Source organism: Seriola lalandi, unplaced genomic scaffold (assembly GCF_002814215.2).
Source record: "Seriola lalandi dorsalis isolate HSWRI2012SDOR001 ecotype SW California unplaced genomic scaffold, Sedor1 jcf7180002054929, whole genome shotgun sequence".
Taxonomy (NCBI): Eukaryota; Metazoa; Chordata; class Actinopteri; order Carangiformes; family Carangidae; genus Seriola; species Seriola lalandi.
This window is the reverse complement of record NW_019525481.1, coordinates 973,510-997,465: the sequence shown is the minus strand read 5'-3', so window position 1 is coordinate 997,465 and position 23,956 is coordinate 973,510. Positions and strand designations below refer to the sequence as shown.

General features: G+C 40.0%; 1 protein-coding gene across 2 annotated transcripts in view; it reads left to right on the top strand.

Moving 5' to 3' along the window:
• The window catches only part of kcna4 (potassium voltage-gated channel, shaker-related subfamily, member 4), a 49,574-nt gene extending 30,389 nt beyond the window's left edge, over positions 1 to 19,185 (top strand). Inside the window, exon 2 of one of the 2 annotated variants that reach the window (XM_087170124.1) lies at positions 11,789 to 19,185. The gene's annotated coding sequence lies outside the window, so the exon portion shown is untranslated. Of the gene's footprint in view, positions 1 to 9,727 lie in introns of both variants that reach the window. The other variant, XM_023393103.2, reaches the window with a different exon arrangement.
• The last annotated feature ends 4,771 nt before the right edge of the window (positions 19,186 to 23,956 follow it).

Here is a 23,956-nt window from a genome sequence, read left to right as displayed (position 1 = left end):
TTTGGGTTTGTTTATTTTTTAACAACTGTTCGAAATTTCACAGATTAAATGAAAAATTGAGAAAATAATCAGCAGATGAATTGATAATGAAAATAACTGCAGCCCCACAGACGTGTGTACACTTGGCAGATTGATAAACTGATCAGATCGTCTGCTGATAAACATGCTGCAGTTTTCAAACTAATTGCTTGTTACTGGTGTATTGACCAAACCTCTGACAAAATACAATCAAGTCTTGTTTCAACCATTTTTATTTATTTATTTTTTTTAAATCAATTTTCATCCAGCACAGTTTAATTTAGCGAGCTGGGGAGATAGGATCGCTCTGTCTGATCAAACCCTGACCTGGGATTACAAGAACAATTGATTATTGAACCCTGTGAAGAAGTCAAGAAATCATCGCACGGGGAAACAATCCTTGAACCTGTAATAATTGATTTTTTTTTTTTGTTGGTCACTTGTAGGAAGCAGAAACAGAAAGTTGTGAGCTTGTTAGCAAACAGCTTGTTTACACATCATAGCTATAATGGAGCAACATTATGTCCAATATTCTCTCTCTTTTAACTCTGGTTTTTGGCTTCTAACAACTCCTGAAGGAAATATTTGGATCTTTAGCTGCTAAATGCTCCACTGTGTTCACCAGCTGGTCTCTGACTGCGTCTGTCTGTTGTTTGGTAATGTTCAGTGGCTTTTTAGAAGTTCTCCACTGAAAACATCTGTCCGAACACAACGCTCTGAGAGCTGTGAGAGAGAACCAAAAACTACAGCCACAGGCCCAACAGCTAAACATCGAAACATGACCTTATTCAAATATTAGAATAGCTGCTTTAAAGGCTTCTCGCAGCTCAGCAGCTCTGCGTCTATAACAGAGAGGGACCTCCCACCTGCAAGATGATTATCACAATAGAAACAGAAAAAAATGATTTCTCGTTTGCGACACAAAATGAACGTGTTCTTGCAGGTCGACATTTGTGGGGTCAAAAGCAAACAAGATAACCACTAATGACACAAGGTGAATAAACATACAAAACTGGGCAGGAGGAAATTATGAAAAAGGCAAAAGTGAGATTTATGTTTTACATTTGAAATATTAAAAAAATCATTTTTACACATTAAATGTCAGAAAATCATGAAATATCACAAACATGAGAAATGCATTTTATATGTGATAAAAAAAACACTCCTGCATCGTTTGTAAGAACATTTTCAATCTACAGACTTTAGCTTCAAACTAATTTTTCAAATGAAAACCCGGCGGATTTCGCTCGTCACCTCACACGTGACACTGAACGCCACATTATAGACATCGAGTTGTTTTGAATTCAAACTCCACTGTAGTTCTAATGTTGTTGCAGGAGATTAGTACCAACCGTGTTTTGAGGTTTATAATCAAATATTCAAAACTATTACAGTGGGTCACTTGTGCAAAATGAGCTCTGGTTTGTAATTTAGTTTGTAAATTGGGTGATATATTGCCAGCAGCTACCATTATCAAGGGAAACAACATGGTAATTTTGATCATGCTTGGCAGCACAACTGGCAGGCATCTACATCTGCTGTTGGGAAGCGATTGTAGGCGTTTCATTAAGTCGCTGTTGAAGTGCACGTGTGAGAAATGCCTGCGGGGGCACGAGATAGGGGAGGCTGGTTTGGAGGTGGTACGACATGACTGACGGGGATGAGCAGATAATGACAGTTTTCATTTTGGCTAAATGGCTCCGTGCTTTTGTTCACGCAAATTATGAAATTGTGCTTAATGCACCGCGACCACAGTTAAAAATCTATACATGAAATAAATAAGAGATAACAAAGTGTGAGAAATTAAAACTATGCATCCGTATCATGGAAGTTCCAAACTTTAAGAAGCAGAAAAGTAGAAGTGACTCCCGACTACAGGTGGACTTAAGCTCAAGTGATTTGAAAGAATAAAAGCTATAATTTGGTAAAAAATACACGGTACTGTTAAGATTCTTATCACGCAGTAAAAACAGGGAAGTGCCTGACCGGTCTCAGTGTCATTCTGCAGCCAGACGACAACAACAACAACAACAACAACAACAACAAGGAGTCCTGCAACAGATGGTTATGACCCCAGTGCGGTCACAGCAAATACTGATTTGAGTTTTTTTTTTTCTGTTTACTGCACTTGATATGTAGGTAATTGATAATTTAAAGATATTAATGTCATCATTTTTGAAACAGTTAGCTGAGCTAAAAGTAACAGATAAAAGTGTGTGAAAACACCATTTGAACTGGACACACACATCCAGTTCAAGTTACAGTGAAGTGAAACTACGAAATAAACCGAGACACGTAATTTAACTTCACGGAGCTCAGTCATTAATATCAACACAGGTTTTACCGTTTACACAGAAATAACACTTTTACAATTCAGTAACAGAAATAATTGTGTTAGTGCTCAGTGTTTCCTTCGTTCCATCGTTTAACATCATTATTTATTGTGAGTCATTCTGTAAACTGTATTTCAATATTTACTAATCAGTGTTGGAGTCTGTCTGGAGCCTCATTAAGACTCTAGTCCCAGTAAATGAAGTTCAGAGTAGGACTTCGCAGTGATTGTACAGAAGTAAACTGATGCACGTTTTTACCAGTGAAATTCTTCTGTCTCGTCTTTCACTTGTGGTGGAGACAGTGTATTTTTTTTAATGTAAACTGATTGATTGAGGAAGTGTCTTCATCCATTTATGGTTAACTGTGGAAATGAAGCCTGTGCACATGTGAGTGAGATTTATAAAGGTGGAACAAAGCACACGGCTTTATACTTCTCACGAAAAGACTGTTTATATTTATTACGTATTTCTGGTTTTGTGCGTTCACTTAGTTTTATGCATCTGGTGCCTGGAGTTTATCCGACAGGGTTGCGTCCATGTAGCATTAGACTAATTACTAATATTAAGAATATTATTATAATTAATCCTCTGGAGACGGTCAATGTCTACAAACTCTCTTCCAATCCAAACAACAGTTGTTGAGATATTTCAGTCTGGACCGAAGGACTTTACCACCCTCAACATGGATAAAAAATAAACGACTCATCCTTGATAGAAATTCATTAAACACAATACTGATTGGGACTGACCCATATAGTTCCTCAGACACACTTCACATATCTTATTTAAAAAACTGCAACCAACATTTGATTTAAGTCGTATTCATGTCTTCTTGTTCTCCCATCCTATTAATCTCAGCAGTCAAGATGTGTTTCCAGGACGGCAAACTGACATTTTGGACTGTGAACCCTCCGTTGTGTCAGTAAAAGATTAGATAAGAGCTGCCGTCTCTCTTTATCAGCGTCACAGAAAAGAAAAAGCATCTAAACTTATAGATTGTTTGGCTGCTGGCATGGAAGTAATTGGTGCTAACCCAGTTTTCAGCTGCTTCTGCTTTTCCCATATCATGCTACATATACTGTACGTCGGTTATGTAACTGTAAGACTGGGTAGCTCTTCGTTCAGGGAACGCTTGAACGCAAACTGTTTTGTTTGCAGCAATTCAGTCGATACTGTCGCCTACAGAGCGGACGAAGAGCATCTTGGCATTAATGGCCACTGCCTCCATTCGTGTCCTGCCTTTAATTCACCGTGACAGTCTGTCATGGTGTAATGTGGCTCTCTGTGTTGCACCTCTCACCCCTCAGACTCAAACACAAACAAACACACAAGCACCTGAAGCTCGGCTCGCCATGCAGCGGCTCACACGTCTCACGAGGACTGTGCGAGCCGACGGGGAAAACGGCGACGGGGGCCGCTCGACTTTTGCGGGCCTCCGCGGATCACGTTCACAGATAAAGGCGGTTTTAAATGAGCAGCATCAGATGAGCAGATGTGCGCAGAAGAGTGCTGACGGAGAGCTCGGTGGCATGGTTGAAGAGAGCACAGTGTGTGTTATGTCCCCGGTGTACACTGTGCTGCACATACCGCCGATCCTGGCCTGAATATTTATAGTCTATCATGCGTTCATCTATGTATGTTTGTGTGTGTGTATGTGTGTGTGTGTGTGTGTGACTGGGAAAGCCAGTGTGGATCTGAGAGCCCTGCAGGGGTGTGAGGCAAGAAGCAGCAAGAGGCAGAAAATCCCCGCTGCCTTTGGATTAGTGTCAGCAAGCAGGAAGCCGAGCACCGTGCTACATGTGCATGTGCACTCTCCTAAAGTCAGTCCCTCCAGGATTATTATTATTTTTTTGTAACACCTCCTAATTTAGCAGCAACTTTTCAGATATTGCCTTTATTCTGACAGAAAAACAGAAAACCTACTTGCATTGTAACGTAAATTCAACCAATCCGCGTCATCGACCACGAACGTTTTTGTCCAATCACAGCAACTTTTCCACAAATCTGACCAATCACCACGAGTTGAACCAATCACACCAGTTCATGCGCAAAACCTTGATCTACGTCACCGAACTCGCTTCTTTGTTTCTGGTGTTGAAGCATGTTGTGGAGCTGCAGACACGTGTGACACGAACGTCTCACATTTACCAACAAATATTACTGTTAAAACCTGTGTAAAGCGATTCCCCGATGTTTTGCATGAGAGCGGGTGTTAAATTGTTTTGTATCCCTCCTTTTTTCCCTCCAGATGAAATAAAATATCTACAGTTCACACAATCAGGTTGATATTCATCTACAATTTAAACGGTTCGATCATCACTAAAGCGAAAAAAAATGTAATTTGTCATATTTGACATTTAAGGTATTGATTGACTTCCAAACGTCAATCTCAAGAAAACAAATTCATAAAGTGATGAGGTTATAATAAAGATGAGCTCTCTGTGATGAAGACAGAGCAGAGGAGCAGAATCTCTTGTGAACACTGGGTCACCACCTGAACTGACCTGGACTTATTCTCACTGGTACGAGTTGTATTTCAATTTTTAATGAATTATACAAAAAAAAAAAAAGATGGCGACAATTTTTGCTATTTTCATTTGCTCCTGCAGTTTCATTCCAAAAAAAAAATCTCTTTTAAAGACGTATTTTCATGGGTGTGCTTTAGGGCTCAGGGTCTGAATCTACTAATGTTTTAAATCTCTCATTTTATTGAGTCATCATTCTGTTTCTTATTGATAGATTTAATCATTTTAGCCAGTTTTACCGAACCTCACTGTCACCCCCCCCCCGATGTTGGCCTTGATTTTATCTCGTCTTGTAAAGCACTTTGTGACCGTGTTTTGAAAGGTGCTGTATAAACTAAGCTTGTTATCATTATTACGATTAGACATACAACATTGTCGAAGTTCAAATTCTGCAGCGATTGGTTAATCTGTGATTTTACAACTTCCTGACCAGCCTGTAAACGTTTGTCCGCCCCCCCCCCACACACACACAGACAGAGCAGCATATGCAGGTTTTACGGGTCATAACTGTTCATCATCTGACCTCCTCTTCTCCACCAACACCGCCACAATAACAAATAACGTGAAGCAAAGTCGAAGTGTAATATCGTCTAAGAAACATCTGTTTCTTGGACAGCACCGAGGCGTCTTTGAAAAATGTACCAGGTGACTTTCCTGTGAAGCTGTTGCTGCTGCTTTGATGACGACAGACTCGAGCGCTCGACACGCAGAGATCAGAAGATCTGGATGAGTATTAACGAAAACACTGAGGTGTCAGAGAGGATATTGTGAAGGGAGGGAGCGCTGAAGTGCAGTGTGTGTGTGTGTGTGTGTTTTATACTACTAGGATCTGAAAACCAGGAGCCACTATACCAACAAAGAAATAGAAAAATCATCACATCATCATTTTTATATTTTTTTCAGTAAAGTAAATGAAAAAAAAAAAAAAAACAACCGTTCTCACTGAAATTGCAATATCTGCCAAAATAATTGCAATATGAATTTTACTGGTACTTGCACTGTGCCAAGTTAAAGAAGCAGGTGAACCTCAAATTGAAAGAAGACGCATCACTGCACCAGTACAAATTGGTATTATTCATATCACAGTTATGGCGTCCGACACGTCTGCAGCACTAACAACCAGCTGGGCACGAGCGAAAAAAACCAAAACACCCCGTTATATCGAAAGCTGCAATATTTATTGTGAATATTGTGTTTGCTACACAAGAACAGGTGGGAGCGTCTACGCTTCCCAATATCACGTCGTCTTTAGAGCGCAGACAGAAAACAGACAGAAGGACGTGAGCAGTCAGATATTTAGTGCAGCAGAGGTGTTGCACCTCCAGATAACGAGCATAAGTCACAATCAGATAAAGACAGAAACTTCTAATCACCTCTAGAACAACTGAAACTAATAAGTACAACTTTCTGTGTTGATATTTTCCTTCTTTATTATGGCTCTTTCCGTTTTCCTTTTGTTCTATGGGCTATTAACCTCTATTAAACTGTACAGGAGTCTTTGAGTGACATATATAATTAGCTGATTCTGAGACTGTGCAGCACTTGGTGAAACTTGACACAAAGTCTTGTTAAACATAAGATCCATGATGTATAAGAATAGATTTATCCTTGTAAAAAAAACCTCATGTGTAGCAGGAGGCTGCAGGGTTGATGTGCAGGCGACGTAATAAGTAACGAGAAGCTGTTATGTCTCATTTCCCAACTTGGTTCAGCAGTAATAGAACTTACTGCCAATGTCCTCACCTATTAGTCCTCCTGAGGAGAAGTCTGTTCCAGTCTGGGGGGCACAGACATTACCGCTCTGAAACTTTTCTGCTTCGCACAGAAAACTGCGTAGGCTCACGGCTGAAACTCTGACAGGGAATAAGCGAACAAACTCACAAATCTGTGCACTGCCGTGGTTCCAGGCGCAGACGCTGACCCATAAACACTGTAGATCACCTGTTTGCATATCAATATGTCTCTGTCCGCAGCCTTTAGACCTGACAGTGCAACCCTGTCTACTAGAAATTACACTTGTATATTACTAAATCGTTTTCCTAATGAAGTTGTGGTGACGGACGTTTTTGCTGGCTGGATTATTCACAGGCAATATTTCCTTTTTAAAAGTCCTTTGGCTGATGGTTATAGGGAAAGCCCATGGGTTTGGTTGTCATTGTGTCAAGTCATGCAGCTTAATGTTTCCCTAACCTAAATCTAAGTGCTGCCAGTGCCTAAACAAAACCATTAAAGTTTAATAATGCTGCAGTCCCCTCCTTCAAAATGGATTTCCTGTCACACATTAGCTGTTTATAAATGTAATTCCCAGGGGACAGTGTGGCTGTTCTTATATGGACACCAACTATGTCCAGCTATTTATAGCAGCTATATTAATTATCCATTGATGAATCACATCGTCAGCGGTGATATCTCAGTCATCACTATGAAACATGGGGGAAGGTATTGAAAGGTACCTTCAGTCAGAGTTTGCTCTTTTATCCTTTTCTCCGCTCCCTCTCAGCCTGGTAGATCTCTGCAGTCACGCTCGTGCTCTTGCGCTCACGTTTAACCTTTGTTTGTTTCCTGGAAAGGGGCCACGAGCAGTCGGTCACTTGTGTCGACCGCTATCTCTGAGCAACAACAACGCAGAGACCTCGGCTCGGCCTGCACCGCTCACAAAACCAATAACTGCTGTAGTTTAGGAACATAATGTCACACAGGGAGTCTCTCAGACATAACCTGATAATCATACTGAAAAACTATTTTATAGCTCAAGTCAGTTCCATCAATACACAGACACTGCAGGAGCTGTTGTTTGGAGCAGTTCACTTAGTGTTTCTCACATTTGAGAGACTTGTATCGTTCTATAAATGAAGCTGTCTTGATCCCATCCATGTTTGTTTCAGTTTTTCTCTTGTTTCGTTTCATGAATACAAGTTGACCCTTTTCTTAATGCCTCCCCACAATAACAGAGCTGAATGATTTGCAAAACAAACCTGATACTACGTCCACACGACTGAAAACAGCATTTTCAAACGAGAACAATCACCATCAAGACTAACACACCTGAAAACACATACACACCTGAGCAATCACATACACCGGTGTAAACAGGAAGCAGTTAATAAGTTGCAAAAAATACTACAAATAAAGAACAACAAACACAGTTGTGGTGTTAAAATACAGAATTTAACTCCTCAACAGCTGCTAGCAAAAACAACAAGCTCAGCAACACTTGTAGTTCATTATCCGTGTTGTATTCACCACTGGCAGTCGAGGCTGATGAGACCTAAAACCAGGGAGCGACCGCAGAGTTTTCAAAAGTCTCAGTTTTCGGTGCTTGAAAACAGAGGAGTCGTGTGGACGTAGGATGAGATGTGCGCACTGATACAACATCTGCATGAAACAAAACTCAGACCACATGGAGAGAAAACGTGGGGATCGTTTGGAATCAAAAAGTGTTTGTCCCAAAGTCGTAAAGTGAGTTTCAGGAATAACTGTGGAGTTGTATCAGCTCCATCAACCCCCTGCAGTTATGTTAATATCATTTTGTGCTTTGAGGCTGTAGCAATCCTCCCTCACATAATGTTGTACCTGCAGTTCCAGTCTCAACTGGCCGCTCTCTGCAAACACCATAATGATTTTAAATCCAGGCCGGTGGAAAGAAACGGCTCCTGGGCTCTGGAGTTGTGAATAGTGATAGCTTCTGGGTAGCAGGTGCTTTTGCAGATCTGAACAGGTTTAACCTGGTGCTCCTGGCTTAGCCTTGAGCAGTCAGTAACCTAAAGTGAGGGGACTGTGGGATGAATGGATTTGTGCATGTGGCACCGAAAGCAGCGCTGCCTCCCGCTGAGCCACACAGCAGGTGAGCCAGGTACAGGACTTGCAGATCGACAGTTATGGCTCAGGGGATTATTCTGTGGATTTTCCTGTTGTAGTCTTAGAAAGCAAATGAATGAAGTCACTTCTCTCTTTATTGTCTAGACTCTCAGCTCCACTACAGCGAGGTATTTAGCCAGAGTCAAACATGGTGTGAGGTTTGGGTCGTTGAACGTCAGGAGATCTCCGAGGAGACATTTCTCTTTCCGCTGGTGGTTTATTACTGAGGCTCTAATGAGAAACTGTCGTCTGCACAGCGGGTCGTAGAGATTTGCCAGCTGATGTTTCAGAGACCAAACAATTAACTGATTTATCGAAAACAAAAATCACTGCGTTAATCAATAATGAAAATAATTACGGCTCTATTCATGTGCAGGAATATAAAAACACAGAATGAAGATTTTTGTGTCACATAAATTTGAACCTTTTACCATTTTAATGTCAAATATTTGCCCTCGTTATTAAATCGTTATTATTTCAGTAACAATTATTTCACTTTAGTAAAGTGTCAACTTTGGCAACTAAAATTTACCAGCCAGGCTCCGAAACTAAAACTCCTCGGCCCGTCAGTGCATTAATCATCTTTAGTAAACTCATTGCACCACAGCCTCGCATTAGAAAGAAATTACACTTAATTTGTTGCCCTGATATCCGCTCATAAAAATCACAGACAGGTCTTTTTTTTTTTTTTTTTTTTTTTTTTAAAACGTCTTCATACTTTAAGGTAATAACAGAGAAGGGTCACCTGTGTCTCATGTGGCACGTATCAACCTTTTATTCAGGTGTGTTTTTGCTGCTGTAGTCTGTAGTCGTGGTGTTGCCCTGTTTCCCTCCAGCTGTAGGTTGCCTACTTCAAACTGTACACACATTTACTTCTACACACACACACACACACACACACACACACACACACACCTGAGACAGACAGTGGGAGTATAAAGTGGTGCAGAGAAAACCACTATGTAAACAACTTTCTTCATTTTCTTTCCTCAGAGCCACACGGTGACATTTCAGCCTCGGAAGAAGACACTGAATCATTTCAAGGCTATCCTCTGATCTCTGAATTCAATTTAAACGTCTCTAACACTCTGTATATTCAGTGTTTGTGCCAACTTGAATATTGAATTCTATATTTGTCCTCTTATCATTACGAGCGCATTGATGTTTGAGGGGTAGATACAGGACATAGGACCTGTGTGCGTTCCCTAAAGCAGCTCCCAAACAAACAAACAAACAAACAAACCCTGACATGTAAACAACCACAGGTTTAGCTCCTTAAGTCTTAATAAGGGAATTCAATAAAAAACCAAAAACCAAAAAAGGAAAACACTGTATGTTTGTCGTAATTGCCTTGTGCCTGCTACAGCTATGATTGCATACACGGTGTCTTCAGCTCCTGGGAGACTATGTGGAAATCCTCAGATTATTGAGGTGGAGAATTATACAACAGCTGCTCTGTTTAAAGAGGATGCTTGTCTCTAATAGTCTGCATCTTAATAAGCACAAATAGCTATGACACAGTACAGTTATTCTGTGAAATGCTCTGCCCTGCAGGGAGTAGCCGGAATAACATAAACACTTTATGAAGAAAGAATTCACATTTGAGATAAAACAGCTACAGAGGGTCACTGTGCTTTTTTTTATTTTCCTTTAATTGAGATATCTATTTTTTTATGTATATATTATTACCAATTCTACATGTGATTTTTAAGCTCAATGCTTTTGATTGTTTTAACTTTATGATTAACAGTTGCTTTTCCCCCCAGTCAGCTCCTACTGCTACACAATAAGAGATATTACATAGTATAATATAGTATTTTACATGTCATACATGGAGTTAAAGACAGTCCTAGAGAACATCTGTGACCAGAGGTGAAAATACAGGGCTCAAAAGTATCCAGTATATAAAAGCTTTAAAATAAAGGTTTGTCCACAGTGGAAAACATGAGTCGATATGACGTGAAGTGACCAAACTAATTAGATACTGTATATATTGTGTTGTTTATGCTGTTTGTTTTCCCTCTTTCTTTTTTATCTGTCTTCCTGTCTTTCTTTCCTTTCTCATTTTGTATGATGTCATTTTTATTTTTACGTTGAGGTTTAACATAAGCCCTCGATGGGTTTTCTTACCTCACCTGCAAAAAAAAAACAAAACACATGTACAATGTATTTCTAATGTTTTGTGTGAGAATAAATAAAATAGAATTCAAAATTCAAAAAGTAGAGAGTAAGTAGAGTAAGAACAAAACATTTTCTATAAAAGGAAGTTTCTTCAATACAATATACATCATTCCAGTGTATCTAAATGATCGGAAGACTGAGACTATTTATAAAACATATGAAAAAAGCTTATAAAAACTCATATTTATAGCTAGTTTCAAACATAAAAGATGAACCGTGGGAGTCATATACATGCTGACGGACAAAACTGCCTTCTATGTAATATACTAAAGGATAATAAAGGAGCACAGGTTGAATGAGGCTCTAGTAAACAGATACCAGGTTATAAAAAAAACAACTCAGCACTAATTCCTCTTATGGAAACGAACCGAATTTTACCATCCAGCTGCCCGTCAGGAAGCTGCACAGCCTCACTCTGTTCAAACCAACAGAGACTCATCTCAACTCAAGTGGAGACACACAATATGTTTATGAAATGGTGCCAGAGATACTGTCAGACAGAGTGAGATAAGATGATTTTAACAACCTTTCAGCTACTTAAGGGGAAACAAATGGGCAAACTTTATGTTAAGGGGTAAAACTGACAACTTATTTATCATGTAATTAAACTTGTATGTAAGAACTACTCCACTGTGTATGTGCTTAACAAACCTCAGACCTATCCCCTCCCAGAGTGCTGCTGCTTAATGACCCTGATGATTATCTGGAGTGGGATGCATTTGGCCCCAAACACTGGGTGGGAAAGGAAAATATGCGCAGTATCAGTTTGGCGTTTGGGCAAAATTGCTCCATCTTCAGGGTGCCACTTTCTCAAGAATGATGATGATAGAGTTGCATCCGTTTCCTGTTTCCCTCTCCCTCTGTGTGTTGCAGCGCTACCAGTTACAGGGAGAGGGAGTACCCCCCCCACCACCACAACTACCACCACAACTACCACCACCAACAGCACCACACATCTCTGGAAATTGCAGAGAACAAGCGAAAACATAGTGACCGGTCATCTTGAGCACGAGCGGACACTGAAAAGCAACAACAACAACGACAACGTCAACATCGACCGGACAGGACTCGGCGTTTGGACGAGCGGAGACGAGAGCGACTGTGTGACGTCAGTGAACAAAACCCCGGAGGGTTGAGACTGAAGTTGGCAAATGAGTAAGTCGTGGCCCAAAATGATTGCCTTAATTACTACACATATACAGATGTATGAAGTGATGAAACTTAAGAGACTTATACAAGTTCAAAGATGTTTTCTTTACATGTGAAAAAGTGTCTTGTAAGGAACAGATGTGAATATTTTAATATGATAGAGTTAATGTTTGGTTGTAACGTCGACATAATGTTTTAGTTGGGTCGGCTTCGTAGGCGTCATTGGTTACTAAATGGTGAGTTTGCTCTCTGCTTATGTGCAGTCAGCAGTACGACTTAATCTATTTTTATCTTGTTTCATATTGTCAACCAAACAAGGCTGGCCTGAGTTGCTCACTCAAACGCTGGCAACTTAAAAACTTAAGTCACATCATGTCATAAACATACACACGAAAATCCTCATTCAGAAAGTGTATAGAGGGTTGGGAAACAAATATTGACTGGCTCAATGCGACACAATGAAATACATCAGAAGAATATCCTCTTACATTAAGACCCACTTACACTAAAGCAAAGATGTCAGGCACATAAACACCGTCATAAAATATCTGCCACACTCACTTTCTATTATCACAGAAAAACAGCGGATGAAACTCGCCGGGCTTCCGCCGCCCAGAGAGTCATCGAAGTAAAGATGAAATACCTTAGGTTTTTTTCTCAGATGCAAATTTAGAGCTGACCAGCTGCTTTGTTGATATGTTTTCTCTTTGAATTTAACTGTATGCAAAAGTAACATGGACGTGTGTTCTATATTTTTTTAAACCTAGCCTTGATAATTACATAACCAAAGGTGAAACCCTGAATTTATTGTATGTTGTGGACTTCTGGAAAATGTTGTGATATAGATGCACACTGAATAGGAAAAAAATGTAAATAACAGACGTTTATACTTGTGTGTCCTAAGATGTGTTGCAGATAGAGTAATTTGAGACTTTACTTTCTTTGACTGTTACGACCATCAACCATAATCACGATGTGTTTGTTTCGTCCTCGCTGATACAATCATGTCCTTCGTATTGTTGCGAATGCTGCTCCAACATTTTTCATTGTCATGTTTTTCGCCGTTTTTTTTCTTCTTCTTGTTTTTTTTTTTGTTGTTACACGCTGCCCACTGAAAACCCACCCATAAGGTCGCTGATGATGTATGTGCTGATTGGATTTCTTTACCTCTGTTAGATCCGTGATGTTGCCCCATGAATGAAATGATTAGAAATATCTACTAACATGCCAGTTTTATTTTAGTTTTCAGAAGCAGTTACAATATTTTTTAAGACAGTGATTTTATTTTCCTATATTTTCCTTTAAAAAAAAAAAAAAAATACCCTTTACATACTGTGTTAGCTATAATAGCACTTAAATTTAGAGCTCCTTATCTTAGTTTCCGTTTCCTCACCGTCTAAAGAAAATCCAAAAATTCGTATCTGTAATTACCTCAATAATAGTATCCCTCAGAAAAGCTGTTAACTGAATGTTCCAGATATTTCTGTAGTGTCGGAAAAACATGCACCAACAAAATAGCCACAGTACTTTTAAAATAGATGTCAATACTCTACTTGAGAAATCCTTTATGGGGAGGGTGTTAATGGGAAGGACCAGCACCAGCAGCTTGACCAGGAACACCAGTATACTCCAGAATAAATATTTAAGCTGAAGGAAACTTGGATTCTAATATCACGTTGTAGCTGTAACATAATATGTTTATTTGGAAAGCAATTGTTTAAAAATCAGGTGAATGTAAACATGCAGTATTAGTCCTATAAGTCTGAGAGTTGAAAAGTAATAAAGTAATAAAACAAAACAAACAAATCTTACAACAATTTATCAGCATTTTTTTCTGGTGATTCAACAGCTGAGTCAAATCATCAGTGAGAGATTAAATGCAAAACTGCTCCCTCAATGACAGTTTTTTAATCAAATAACTTGAGAATGAATAAACAACCGATAATAGAAAACACTTGATAATATGAAGATTTAAGTAAATCAAAATTTAAAAACAAACAAACACAAAACAGCAGAAGTCAATTTAACTTTTCAGATTAAAGGAATAGATTTATATTCTGTGTAATATCCATATTTGTTTTCTTGTCAAAAGTTAGATGATAAGATTAATTGCAGCTGGATATCGTAGCTTAGCATAAAGACACTTTTCATAACAACATTTTATCACTTTAAAAGTTCTGCCAAGTAATAGTCCAACATAACTTTTTGTTGTTAAGACTTTGGGATCAGGCTAGCTGTTTCCCCCTGTTTCAGTCTCTGTGCTAAGCTAGGCTAACCAGCTGCTTGTGGTAGCTACATATTTTCTGCACAGACATGAGAGCGTGATCGATCCTGTTGTCTCAATATCTCAGTAAGAAAATTTATAAACGTATTTCCAAACTGTCAAACCACTGCTTTAAGGTATAGATGAAATAAAAAACCTGCGTGTAGAAGTACATTTTCAGATTAGATCCCGGGCAGAGGTCTCAGTTCTGGCCTGGAGTTTCCATTTGTTCCTGAAGATTTCAGGCTGAATGTTGGCCCACATAAAGATCTGAGCTGTAGCTAGCCCAGATACAGAGCTATCATACCAGGAGCCAGCAGTGGCCAGAAGCTGCACTGCAACAATACTGATAGAGTTGTAATAGACAAATTAATCTGTCGAGTGATATGTTCCTCTACAGCTCCGTATTATCACAGAGCAGCACTGAAGAAGCTAAGCCAAAGAGGAATATGCCCACAGGTTAGTACAGAGAGCGGGAAGTGGATCAGCCAGAGAATTGATCCTCGAGGCCACCGCATCCAATCAAGCAGAACAAACTAGAACAAAAGCGGACTGAAAGAAATCTGTTAAGCTGGGCAGTGCAACCCTTTTCCTCAATCTATTAATTAAAATAATTTATTTGGTTCGAGGCTGCAATTATGTCAAGTTGCACTGACACAGTGCCCTCACTTAAATCTGCTTTCATCAGGAGATCAGTAGTAACCCAGTGAGGGGCAGTGCGCTGTGATGTATGAAGCCAGAAGATAATAAAAGATCGATTTTGAAGCAGATTGAATTTTGTAGGAAGGAAAATAAATTTATCCCCTTGTGTGAGCTGAATGAGACTTGTACACTAAATAAAAAAGATCATAATCCAGAGTTATCCACGTGGATATTTATCAAAATTTCAGGTCATCCGGGTCGTATCATGAGCGGAAAAGGATGAGTGGAAAAATATCCTAAAGACTTGACAACAAATCCAATTTTCTTGGACTTAGTAGTGCTAGATTTTCCTGTGGATGTTAGAATTACCTGCAGTAGGACCTTTTGAGATAACTGCTGTGATTCAGCATGGCCACTGAGTAGATTTAAAAAGCTGTTAGGGATGTTAACAGTTAGTCTGTGTGGGGACATTAGATAACACACAGAACAAGGCGAGAGGAGAAAATTCTAATTATGATCACCTCTGAGCTGGAAAACGCACTGGGGCTACATGTCTAATGTTTCTCACTATCATAGCTACTGGCCTGAGGAGGACGAGGAGGAGATTCACCAAACACACAGTTTAATCATTTTCACTTATGATGTGAAATCATTTTCAAAAGAATTGAACTCATTCAAAAGGAAACTCTGGCTGGGAAGCGATTTCACTGGATGTGTCCACATTGTGAGAAACTGCTGTTATGTTGAAGCTCATGTATTTCTGAGGCCTGAACAACTCTGAGACTCCTCCAGTCCCCCGCAGACCAACTAGGCAAGATTAACTTTAAAATGAATGCCTCCCCTAATCAATGACAAAGGATTTCTGCCAGAGAACAACCAAGTTGACCGCAGATCTAAAGCCCAGTGTTGAGATTTAGCGACGTACATGCACTGCTTTGAAGAACACACACACACCAGATCCTGAAGTTTCGTCCAGGTTTTAATTTCCATATATAAAATAAGTGCTGGGAAGGAGTGTCAGGAAGTTCCTCTGTTTTATTTGTACAATTAGGAAAACCCCAAACCGCCAGAACAAGCTTATAACAATGAAAAAGTTTCTTTCAGGTATCAAAAGTTAAAATTTCCACTTATAAAAAACAAGACTAAGCTTTTATTGGTGATATAACTGAATATTAACTTGGATAGGAAGAAAAAAAAGTCTCAACCCAGCTGTAATAAACTGAAATGTTGTTAATGATTATCTGTTATCTGTTAAACATCAAACTTTACCCGTCCAATCAAATATCGAGTAACCAAACTGCCCAATCTGGCACCACTTCCTGCTGTTTCCCCCCATAGTGATCAGGAGGGACGTGTTGATCGGAATTAATTGTCCATATATTGAATTTGATGATTTAAAAACAACCTGACTAAGCCCAGTATCTTCACACTGCAGACGTTTCCGTACGGCTCAGTTTGATATTACGTACATTTACATAAATAAAACTGATGCATTCGTCTGTGGATGTTACAGTAAACACTCTAGTTTTTATCCTCAGCGTTAGATAACACCAGGAACCCGTTTTATGTCTTAATCTCCTTATAAACAAGGTGGCTCACGAGGAGCACTGCAACGCTGTTGAACGGTGACGCAGTTTGTATTCGTGCTGGATGTTTCGTGGCTGACTGGATTTCAGGTTTTGTTTTGCACCATCTGCCTCCTGCAGAAAAGTATTAGAGCTCTTTGCTGCAAATACAGTGATTACAGTGTTTGCCTGGCCACATCTGTATTTAGGAAATTGTTTCATGTAGGAGACAAATGAAATCCTTTGCAAAGTTTAATCATGTTTGCTGAAAGGCCTCGGTTTATACAGGTAATGCACGAATTACTGGGTTAATGACAGGGTTACCACGGGTCACTTGATCTGAGAAATGCTCGATGATCAATACTTAAAGCTGCAATTTTGGTTTTGGTTATCAAATGACAGATTCTTTCATAGATTATGATATTGATTAAATGATGATAGCCTTCATTAGCTTAAACATCACCCAGATTTAACTTGGTTGTATTGGAACACCTTTAATTTTTCTGGCTCATGAAGGAGTGAATTAGTATTTCCTCCTATTTAATGATCAGATCTGATTAAGTGTAGAGTAGGGTGTGGTTTAAATACAAAAACAGTAAACGCACACCATCATGCACATCTCGTGGTCAGAGCACCTGGAGAGTCACAACAGCCAGTGAGTTCAGTGCTGCCGCAGTTTCCTTGAGCAAAGCGGCCTCTGCTTGCTTCAGCACTGCTTCTCCTGGCTGCTGTTTTTCAGAGACGTTAATTACGCGGGCCGTCGTTCATCAAGCTACTGCACATTCAAATATGAGCTTTAGAGGAAGTGAAATCAAACAGAGATCTCTTCGTTTGTGTTTGGGAACAGAGCCGCAATGTTGATTGACAGAAAATTAATTGGCAACTCTTTTGATAATGGTTTTAGTCTCTTCTTTTTCGAGCAAAACTGACAAAACATCCTCTGGTTCCAGCTTCTAAAAACGTGGTTTGACGTTTTCAATTTGCCGCATATGATAGAAAACTGAATATTTGAGTTATGGGCCGCCGAATAAAACAAGCAACTTGAATAAATATCCTTGGACATTAATTGATTAATCAACAAAATAACTAGCAGATTACTCAGCAATGAAAACAATCACAATGGAAAACAACAGGGATTTTAGAGTATTACTATGTAATGTCTGCTCTGTGACGTGGCAGGTAATAAACAAGTAATAAAAGTTAAGTGCTCGAAGCGCTGTGAGATAAACGCACTGCAGCTAAACATGTACATAGACAACAACAACAACAAAAAACAAGCAAATGAAGAAAACACTTTCACCAATTTGACAACAAAGATTGTTGGTTGTGTTCTGTTCTGTTTCTATGTGCAAGATCAAATTGGTGGAGTTGTTTGCTTCATTTGTTTCTTTAACTGCAGTGCACTGAGCTCTGCAGGGCCGCCGTAACTCTTGAATTAACAGCCTGCTGGTAATGATGCAAACGCTCTTTTTTAGAAGCGCAGAGCACAAATAGAGGCTGTGTACTTTAGCCTGTTATAGACCAATTACTCTAGTGACAGTTGGTAGTTGTAGCAGATCTTTTGTCATGTGCGGCATGGCATATTTTCCCCCACAACAAGCCTTCAAAGTTTATGGGCCAAGAATCATTGAGCATGTTTAATTCTGACTATTGTGACTAATGTAAATTGCCTTTTTTATTTTTCACAAGATGTCTCCGATTCATAAATCTACGATATAATCTTCATTTAAATCTTGAGCTGTTAATTGGCGGTGGATTGTTCTTGTTGTGGTTTCTCAACTTCACGACCACAAGAGCTTGATGAGGGACGGCCACAAAACAGACAAGAACACACAGATGAAGAATACACTTAGATGTGAATTAAACAGAACAAGGATGGGATTCAAACCCACGATATTCAGGTGTCTATGCAAGCTGGTGCGATTCAGTCAGCCGAGGCCACGGTCGCATTTATTACACGGACGTTACGGTGCAAGTCAATCTACATTAGTCATTATGATTCTCACCATCATCTCACCTGCAGAGAGGTAAACTATCTCCATGCAGCCAGCATAGATGTTGCTGCGGTGGCTAAAAGCTTTGCTCTTGGGACAATGGTGGTTGTTTTAATGTTACTGCTTCACGTTACGTGTATGTTTAATATTCAAACTGTTCACTTGCCACTGCCTTGTCTTGACTCATAAGAAAAAAGGAGGGAAATCGTTTATCAATCAACAAAAGGAAAACTGACAGTAACTATTAATGAACATGTATAATATTTCTACAGTTCAGGTGTTGAGAATTATCCATGTGAGGTTTTGGCCAGCCTTGCTTTTATTCTGCATGATGCTTTGTTTTGAGAAAAATGCATCTTAACCCAAGGTATGTTTGTATTTTTTTCCTAAGGGTGCTCCTCTCCTTCTCTATCACTCTCTCTCTCTCTCTCTCTCTCTCTCTCTCTCTCTCTGTATCTTTGGAGCTTGTCACTTCTTACCTTAATTCTCCTTTGTTGTTTTCTTCTTTCTTTTATTTTTTGGTAAACCTTCCAACTTCTGGATTTTCTACATTCATAACATTTTGTAGACAGCAATATGAGATGTGATTGAAAATGGAATATGTGCAATGTTGATTAAAGAAAAATATAATATATTCAATAAAAATTCAGAAAACAAGTGTTTGAAGATGTGCTTTTTTGTCAGGGGTGAACTTGTTTAGAGTTTGCTGTCATACATGAATCTAGTTTTAATGGCATCTCACTTATAAGCCTGCATAGTAAGTCTGTACTAATTCATCTGTGCACATTTTTGTTTTTATTAATACTCAAAACCTCTTTGAGAAACAGAGTCCACCAAAACCTAGTTTAAAACATTCAAAAATGTGCAAAGATTATCAAATGAACCTGAAGAAATAACAGTTTTGATGACATGTCAAAGATGAGCATGTATAGTGATGAGATACTGAAGTTAGCATGCTAACGAGCTAGCCCCGGGCCCGTCCTGTTTCGCAATACAACTTTGTACCTTCAAGAGCTGATAGTGAGTCACTGTAGTATCCAGTCTACCCTCAGTTCACCATGAGAGAATGAAGAAGTAGTACCTGTAGTCGGCTATAAACCTGTGTTGTGCACCCCGAATGATAGGCACACAAAGCGGGATGATAAAAAAGTTTTTTGGATTTGTCCCTGTATGCCCAAAGGCCAGTCTGACCGTGGCACAGGGGCAGGGAGAGGTAATATGCTGTGCCCTATTTGTTTGGAGTATCAATTTAACAGTTGGCCAATTCTTACAGATTACCCCTTTAAGGCCTTTTTCATGTGTGATGTGAAAAATAAAGATTTCCTATCTCCTGATTGGCTGCTGACTGTACTGTCTGACAATGAGCAACTCATAAACTGTGCTGAGAACATCAGAGCAGCAAAGAAAAACAAGTCGCACCTGTAGTTCCTGCGTTGCTCAGTGTCCAATGACTTAGCTAACAAAAAAAAAAAAAACTGAAGGGCTTCTCAACTGACGGGTTAAAGTAAGACGGCAGCTCTACTGCTTTCACTCACTATTCAAATGCTTTCCTTTCGACTGTGTAAGTAACAGCAGTGTTGGTAGAAAGAGCACAATACATAAAATAGCTGAGAAATTTAGTCCAGTCACAGGACTTTCATACCTTCTCAAATAAAAGATCCAACAATGTTTAACCTTTAAGCGAAGCTGGTATCAGCAGCCTTATTAGCAGCCAAATTGAGTCTTCATAAAAGAGGGAACTTGTTATACTCTTAGGAATACTCTTATTCCTTGCTTCTTTACACAGGTGTGACCATGGTGTGAAAAATCTAAAAAATAAATAAATAAAAAAACAGAGTGAAGCAGATTATTCTCCTCTATGGTCAAGTAGTGGCTTCTCAGATAAAAATTTGATCATCCTTTTGATCGACCAAGCACGACAGCAAAAGCAGCAAGATTCATTTCATTCATTCATTAAGAACTATACAGTACATTAAACATCGTTTCATTCAAAAGTGTAAATATTTGTAATGTCATGCAGTCCAGTCCTTGGTGCCTGCATATAGAGAAGCTAATTTGTTAAAGCTCAGCATATCTGCCGCCCTCACTGCAACAGTTCTGTTTGCTGTGAGTTGAACTGTGGGGAGATGTTTATGTACATCACTTGTGTCCCTCAGTCAGAATCAGCTCTGTCAGCAGAGGCTGAGTATCCCAGTGACAGAGCATTTTCATCCACAGTGGCCTTTTACGGTGGTTGCTTTTGAAACTCGACGCCTGAGCCATTCATGTTCAACACTGTTTAAATATTTTAAATGGGTCCGTTGTGTGCAATTACTTGACTCTTGGACAAGCACCAGTTCATCCATCAAGCCGGTGATGGACACACACACCGCAGCCGGCTTGTGCTTTGCCTCCTCGCTGCAAAACACACACAGTCCTGTGAGGATGCAATCTATTCACCTTCAACAAAATCTCCACAGACCAGAGAGAAGCAACAAATACTCAACATTATTTATTATTTTTAATGCTCCAGAAACCTTTGAGAAACTAAAAAGGAGTTTGTCATAAGTTTGTTTGTGCATGACAGCGACCCTGAAAGGTCGATGAATGACGCCCGGATCAGGTCACGGTGAAGAAAATTAGACCAGCGTTGAAGATATATATAGTAGCTCACCCTTTAGAGCCGTCTCCATAAAACGAGACAAGGTACACAAGGTCTATCCGACACAATCGCAGAGGCACACACGCTCGAAGCAGCCGCAAACACTAACAAGCAGTAAATGCTCGCCACACACCCAGACCAACTCATTCGGATGACTGCTTCGTCATTGTGACTGAACCTGAAGAAGCAGTGATGTAGAACATGTCATTTGCTGTTTTGCTCCTGTTGTTGTACCTTCAAAAAAACATAAACTATGAATATGAACAGATGAGTCAGTCTGAGGTAGTTGCAAAACATTTGTTACGTGTTGGATTTTCTCCACAAACAAAAAGTACATCAATGCTATTTTAATGCTAACAGTCTAAAATCATTCATTTGCTCTTACAGTTTAAGATTTTTATTTTGGATTATGAGCAAAGTGTTATTTCTTATTTGCATTAAATATCTTGTATTAGAGATAATTCTAGTTTTATGTGTGTTCTTGCATTATAACCACTGTTATGTTTCCACACTTGTATTATTTAGACTTAGTGATTAGGGGCAAGTTCAGGAAGTGGAACCTCAAAACTGCACTTTTGATTAAAAGGTAACAGTTTGTACATTGTGGGAATATGAAAATACAGTGCTGCATGTTTAAAAAATCTGTTTCTGTGAAAAGAATCATGTTGATTCAACTTGAAAACAAAGGTTAACATTTTTGCAGTGTATCTGAGCTGCAGCAGAAGCATCATATTCTTAGTTTAATTATAAATGCAAAACATGCATACAGAGGAAAACAAGTCAGAGTGCTGCCACAGCAAAGTCTCAGCTTCACACTTGTCACAGCTTCTGTTGCTTCTGTCAGTGTCTGCTACTGTAGGAAAAGACCCCATCACTCAGAGGTGTAAAACGACACCTGACAGGGAACAATATCTCGGCACATACTCAGAGGCTGCTCTCATACATTCATGCCGTTGAATTTGGCGTTCGCCGTTTCCCCTCTGCATGGAAACCCAACGCCGCCACCGCTGCCGCCCGTCCCCTGAAACCCGATCGGCCCAAAGTCCCAAAAGGTACCTGCCCCGCTCCTTCACAAACAACAGGCCTGTCGCAGGGCTGCGGACGGAAAAGTTGTCAGCAACAATTGTGTTTGCTGCCATAGACAAACTGTTCTTTTACATCCTGGAAATGTCAGTAGGCCTTCTGCCAGACAAATTCAGCATGACTCAGGCCAGTGACCTCCCCAGGGGAACATTTACCAGCTTCTGCACTTAGATCCAGTGGCGCTGACCTTGGACTTACTCCCCTGGCATCCCTCCTTTCACTCTCAATTTATTAAATTTGACAGTCAATGACAGTGGATAGATGTGTCGTCAAGGATACGTGTAGCGTTTTACAATTGCTGTAATATTTATCTACGTCTGCGATGATGAATTTACAGGATAGAAATAGAGATTGACAAAGAGACGTGGATAAATGGATCGAACAATGTAAAAATAGATCTACTAAATCCACTAAATGCAAACATCCCAACAAACTGCAGCATAAGATCGATTCTCAGGGACAGTGAGAGGGAAAAAACGAGCTGGAAGAAGAAGGAGGCAAGAAACAGCAGTGCAATCCCAAATCAAGCAACTCACATCAAACCATCAGTGATTTCCATTGGATTTATCTCACAGCCCAACAGCTGCTTTGAAGTCGGGAGGCTTAAGCAGCTTGTTAGGTTTCAAATCTTTCTGCACACAAAGTGAGAAGAAATCACAGTTCTGGTTGTCAGGAACAGTGTTATTAATCTGATAAGACTGTCCTAAGTGTGAATTCAATCCAAATGTGTTTCTCTTCTCGCAGCTTTCTTACAGTCAGTGAGGAAATGGATACTGTCAGACATGTTTTTAGGTTCAAAAGGAACTGTTTAATCCAAATATTTGTGATGTTTTTTGTTTTGTTTTTTTTTTTTTTTGCTGTACACTTGTTTTTTTTTTTTGGCGTTCAATATTTTTTAAAAGACAGAAAGTGCCAGGCATTGTCAAAATGTCAAATCTCAGCACTGCACTCCTCCAAGAATAGAACCTCTGACAGATCTTCATCCATCTCTGACACTTCAAGGTGTGACGGATGGAGGTCAAAGGGGCAAAGTGTCCAAAACAGGCCCAGGTCTGGCCTGGCGTCTGTACTCAGCAGGCCTGGTATCTCGGTGTCAGGGCCTCCCACGGTGTGTAAGTGTATCCTCGCTGCCAATCGTCACCGCTGTCTCCAAGGTAAGGTGGAGGAGAGTCTATTTCTGTTTAGAGACTAAAAAAAAAAAAAAAAAAAAGATAAAGAAAAAATGTGGTGGAAGAGCCCGAGCAGGTGACTGAGTGTGTCCTTCTCCACCGCAGGCCAGACGGAGCGTTTCCCCCACACAGCTTCCTCAGACCGTGATGCATGATAACCCGCGGCGCTCTCACAGTCGGGTCGCCGCCGAGCGCCTCTCCGCTGCGACGTGTTTGTGAATAGCGGCTCAGTTCATTTTGTTTCTCGTTGAGTCTCTCGTTCTCAAATTGAAAACAGAGGGGAAACGAGGCAGGGATCTTGCTGACATCTGAATTAGTCATGTGATCAGTTCTCGCTCCGCTCATCTGCAGGAGATCAATTGAAGTGTATTCCCCAAACTCCCGAGGATGCTGGGAGCAGAGAAGCGGGTAGTAACTTCAAGGGGGGAGGAGGAGTGGGGAGAGAGGGAGGGAGAGAGAGAGAGAGAGAGGGAGAGAGAGAGAGGGAGGGGGAGAGAGAGAGAGAGAGAGAGAGAGGGAGGGAGAGAGAGAGAGA